This window comes from Rana temporaria, chromosome 8 (genome assembly GCF_905171775.1).
Source record: "Rana temporaria chromosome 8, aRanTem1.1, whole genome shotgun sequence".
Classification (NCBI taxonomy): Eukaryota; Metazoa; Chordata; class Amphibia; order Anura; family Ranidae; genus Rana; species Rana temporaria.
This window is the reverse complement of record NC_053496.1, coordinates 48,331,325-48,337,324: the sequence shown is the minus strand read 5'-3', so window position 1 is coordinate 48,337,324 and position 6,000 is coordinate 48,331,325.

Below are 6,000 nucleotides of genomic sequence, written 5' to 3'. Positions count from 1 at the left end.
TTGTTGATGTCTTTTTTGGGGATATAAACAGTAAAAAATATTGAATTTTTTTCCAAATTGTCGCTTATAGCGTAAAAAATAAAAACCGCAGAGATGATCAAATACCACCAAAAGATAGCTCTATTTGTGGGAAAAAAATTATAAAAATATAATTTGGGTACAGTGTTGCATGACCGCGCAATTGTCATTCAAAATGCGTCAGCGCTGAAAGCTGAAAATTGGTCTGGGTGGGAAGGGGGTTTGAGTGCCCAGTAAGGAAGTGGTTAAGCACCAAGCCTGTTTTCAGACTCTGGGCCAGATTCTCATAGAATGCACGTTGGCGTAGTTTAAGCCATTTACACTACGCCGCCACAACTTCCTGGAGCAAGTGCCGTATTCTCCAAGCACTTGCTCCGTAATTTGCGGCGGCGTAGTGTAAATGGCCCAGCGTATGGCTGCGTAATTCAAAGGGGGCGGCTTGTATTCAAATTAAGCGCGCCCCCGCGCCGATCGAACTGCGCATGCGCCGGGCGGAAAAATAGCCCAGTGCGCATGCTCCAGCTCATGATGGAACCGACGGAAAAAGACGACGCTGACCCGACGCCATACTTAACATGGCATACGGCGGACTGTCGTAAGGTTACCCCTCATATAGCAGGGGTAACCTTACGCTTACGGAAACGACATAACGACGACGACGCGGCGCAAATTCGTTCGGGAATTGGCGTATCAGGCTCATTTGCATAGTCAAATGAGAACTGAATGTAAACGCCACCTAGCGGCCAGCGTCGAATTACATCTAAGATCCGACGGTGTAAGTGACTTACACCTGGCGGATCTACGCCGTATCTATGCGAAAATGATTCTAGGAATCATACGCATAGATACCCGGGGCCAAAAACAGAGATACGACGGTGTATCCTGAGATACACCGTCGTATCTCTTCTGAGAATCTGGCCCTCTGTGTTTACAAGTTTAAAACATTTTTATTGCTAGAAAATTACTTAGGACCCCCAAACATTATATATATTTTTTCTAACACCCTAGAGAATACAATGGTGGTCATTGCAATACTTTTTGTCACACTGTATTTGTGCAGCGGTCTTACAAGTGCAATTTTTGGGGAAAAAAACACTTTTTTTTATTAAAAAATAAGACAACGGTAAAGTTAGACCAATTTTTTTTATATCGTGAAAGATAATGTTACGCCGAGTAAAATGATGTCACGCTTCAAAATTGCGCCCATTCGTGGAATGGCGTCAAACTTTTTCCCTTAAAAATCTCCATAGGCGACGTTTAAAAAAATCTATAGGTTGCATCTTTTGAGTTACAGAGTAGGCCTAGGACTAGAATTATTGATCTCGCTCTAACGATCGCGGCGATACCTCACTTGTGTGATTTGATCACCTTTTTCATATGCAGGCGCTACTCACGTTTGCGTTCGCTTCTGCGCGCTCGTCGGGACGGGGCGCTTTAAAAAAACATTTTTTTGTCTTATTTATTTTACTTGATTTTATTTATTTTTACATTGTTTAAAAAAATAAAAAAAATGGGTCATATTTATTCCTATTACAAGGAATGTAAACAGCCCTTGTAATAGAAAACAGCATGACAGGTCCTCTTAAATATGAGATCTGGGGTCAAAAAGACCTCAGATCTCATATTTAGACTAAAATGCAATAAAAAAAGTGCCTTTAAGACGCATGGGCGGAAGTGACGTTTTGACGTCACATCCGCCGTCCTATGCTATGGAGACGGGTGGGGGCCATCTTGCCCTCACTCATATCCATGGCAAGCAGAAAGAAGGACCCGATCGCCTCCGCCGCTACCAACGGCTCCGATAAGGGGCCCTCTCCCGCTGCCGATAACGGTGATCTTGCAGCGAATCCGCCGCGGAGACCACCATTATCGTTTACTGGACCGGCCGTTGCCAAGCTGCTGCCGTTACCAAGATATTCATCTTTAAAGTGCCGGCGTATATGTACGTGAGCCGGTCCTTCAGTGTAATTGTGCTAAGCCAATTACTCAAAAGGGATAAGGAGCTTCTTTTGGGAAAACAAAACTTCCATTTAAGTGAATGAGCTGCCGTATGCACGACACACAAAATAGATGTAACCCGTTCCAGCCCGACTTAGCTGATTACAGATGGGGGTAAAGGGCCAATCACAGTGGCCCTTTACCAAGTGATCAGCTGTATCCAATGACACCTGATCATCGAAGTAAACACAAGTCGGTTATTGGCTTTTATTTCCTCACACTGACAGCGTGAGGAGAGAAGAGAGCCAATAACCAGCTTGTGGTAAAGGGACATTGGCACTGATTATCAGTGTTGTCCCAACAGTGCCCACCAGTGCTGCCAATCAGTGCTCATTCGTGCTGCCAATCAGTGCTCATAAGTGCCTCTCCTATCAGTGCTGTCTACCAATACCTATCAGTGTTGCTTCATCAGTGCTGCCTCACAAGTGCCCATCAGTGCCGCCTCATCAGTGCCCATCAGGGCCACCTATCAGTGCTGCCTATCAGTGCCACCTATCAGTACACATCAGTGCCACCTATCTTGTCCCATCAGTGCTGCCTATCAGTGCATCCTCATCAGTGCCCACCAGTGCTGCCTCATCACTGTCCATCAGTTCTGCCTCAACAGTGCCTATCAATGCCCATGAGTGCAGTCTATCAGTGCCCATCAGTGCCACCTCATTAGTGCCTATCAATGCCCATCAGTGCAGCCTATCAGTGCCACCTCATCAGTGCCTATCAATGCCCATCAGTGCAGCTCATCAACACACATCAGTGAACGAGTAAAATTACCTGTTTGCAAACTTTTTTAACAAACTAAAAAATGTTTTTGTTTTCCTTTTCAACATTTTTGTTCTTTTTTTTTGTTTGTTTAGCAAAAAATAAAAAACTCAGTGTTGATTAGATACCACCAAAAAGAAAGATCTATTTGTGTGGAAAAAAAAGGTTAAAAATGTCATATGTTACAAAGTTACATGACCGTGCAATTGTCATTGAAGGTGTGACAGCGCTGAAAGCTGAAAATGGGCCTGGGCAGGAAGGGGGCCCAAAAGTGGCCAGTAGGTAAATGGTTAGTGAATACAAAATTGCACTTTGCAGTTCTTTTATCTCTTCCTGGAGTTAAAGGGGTTGTAAAGGAAACATTTTTTTCATAATAAGCATCCTTTACCTGCAGACATTCCTCTTTTCACTTCCTCATTGTTCGTTTTTGCTCAGAAGTTGCTCTATTTCTTCTCTGTTCTGTTCACTTCCTGCTTGTCTGATTGTTACTCACCACCGTGAAGGGAGGCTTTACTGCGGTGGTCAGTAACGTGCTCACCCCCTCCTGGGAACTACATATGTGCGGCAGGACGCTCTCTACGTGTTAGAGACTTCAAGGAGGTGTGAATTACTGGGTGTGCCGCAATGCATACTGGGAAATGTAGTTCTTACATGAACGAGCGCCGCAAACCAGGAAGTGAATGAGAGAACAAAAACTAGAACGCCGGAGGTGATATAGATGAAGGAATTTAATAGGTATTTACTCGTTTTTTAACAGAATCATTACACTATTCTGTCTGTCTACCTTGCAGACATTAATTTTAGGCAAAAAAATGTTTTTCCTTTACAACTCCTTTAAGCTTTAAAGATCTTCAGACTTTCATGTACTGTGTGTGGACACTGGACACCCCCAAAGCGATGTCCTCCATAGGGTGCTGGCTGGCAGGTAGCTGGCCTCTATGGAGCTGACAATACTTAGCTGTGGTATTTGCTCGGTTGATTTGATGACAAGGTTGTGTGACCCGGGGACACAATGACATTAATGGGTAATAATAGGAGCCATTGTTTAACAATTTACCAACTCTTGTAATACATTAGACACAAATGACAGCATTAATGTCAATGACACTTCCAACTTCTGCATAAAAAAGTGAAGGAAAGGTTCTAACTGAAACTCCTCATCAGGTGGAAATCCAAACCCCATTACATTTCACATCACTGATAACGGCCGTATCTTTGCTTTAGAAAATTCTGCTTTCCGTTTCTATCACTGTGGCCAGTGGGAGTAGAAAATGTCCGATGTCACTGGGTGTAAACAGTGCGGCGGGCTTGGTGGTCAATGAGAGTTAAAAAAAAAACATAACGCCTGTGGTCAGTAGGAGGAGGAATAGTGCCCCATTGTTGGTGTCAGTGGAAGTAATAGTGCCCCATCTCTGGTGTCAATGGGAGGAATAGTGCCCCATCATTGGTATCAGTGAGAGGAACAGTGCCCCATCATTGGTGTCAGTGGGAGGAATGGTTCCTCATTGATGGTGTCGGTAGGAGGAATATCTGGTCCAAGGGCCACAGTTTGGAGACCACTGCACTATAGCAATGCCTGTAACATGTTTGACTATTCTTCCTGAAGTGCATTTGTGAGGTCAGGCACTGATGTTGGATGAGAAGGCCTGGCTCACAGTCTCTGCTCTAATTAATCCCATAGGTGTTCTATCGGCTTGAAGTCAGGAATCTGTGCAGGCCTGTCAAGTTCCTCCACCCCAAACTCGCTCATCCATGTCTCTATGGACCTTGCTTTATGCACTGGTCCAATCACTTGGTGGAGGGGGATTATGGTGTGGGGTTGTTGGGCTTGGCCCCTCAGTTCCAGTGAGGGGAACACTTAAAGCGGAGTTCCAACCTAAAAATGAACAGCTTGCCTTTAATGTAAAAAAATAAAATGTTTTACTCACTTTTATCTGGCTGTTACTAGGCAGTATTCGTAATCTGCTTAGTTCCTGGTTCTAGGTGGTTCAACTTCCTGTCCTAAGACCCCATTGCCTCCTGGGAAATTACGACACTCATTTCCCAGGAGTCTCTGTGCCTAAAAATCCCAGCATGCACCTCTCCCTGAAAACCAGGAAGAAAAATTAACTGGGCTTCACAGGCCCACACATATGATGGATACGGCAACAACATGGGCTGGAGGATATAAGGTGAGTGTTTGCAATGATTTCTGGAACCATTGGGGAGCTTTAATATGTTTTAGGGACTATTTAATGTAATTAGTTTTAGCTTGCAAAAAAAAAGAAGATTATGCCCGGAACCCCGCTTTAAGGCGTCAGAATACCAAGACATTTTGGACAATTTCATGCTCCCAACTTTGTGGGAACAGTTTGGGGATGGCTCCTTCCTGTTCCAACATCACTGCGCACCAGTGCACAAAGCAAGGTCCATAAAGACATGGATGAGTGAGTTTGGGGTGGAGGAACTTGACTTGCCTGCACAGAGTCCTGACCTCAACCCGATAGAACACCTTTGGGAGGAATGACAAGCCAGGCCTTCTCATCCAACATCAGTGCCTGACCTCACAAATGAGCTTCTGGAAGAATGGTCAAACATTCCCATAGATACACTCCTAAACCTTGTGGACGGCCTTCCCAGAAGAGTTGAAGCTGTTATAGCTGCAAAGGGCGGGCCAACTCAATATTGAACCCTACAGACTAATGCCCTGTACACACGATCGGTTCGTCTGATGAAAACGGACCGATGTTTTATCGTCGATGTGTTTTATGTCACCGCGTTGGACACGATCGGCTTTTTAACCAATGGTGTGTAGGCAAGACTGATGAAAGTCAGCTTCATCGGATATCTGATGAAAAAATCCATCAGACCGTTTTCATAAGGCGAACCGATCGTGTGTACAGGGCATAAGACTGGGATGCCATTAAAGTTTATGTGCGTGTGAAGGCAGGCGTCCCAATACTTTTGGTATTATAGTGTATGTGGCTGTATGGAATGAGGTCATCCCCTGTGCTGCCACATATTTGAACATTGCCGGCAGGAAGTGGTTAAAGTAGATGTAAAACCCGTCACTACAATATATAAGCTTCATCATATTAATGTTGTTTCAAAGTGCCCATCAAACGCAGCCACTGTGCCCATCAAACGCAGCCACTCAAATGCAGCCACTGTGCCCATCAAATGCAGCCACTGTGCCCATCAATTGCAGCTACTGTGCCCATCCATCAATTTCCACTACTGTGCCAA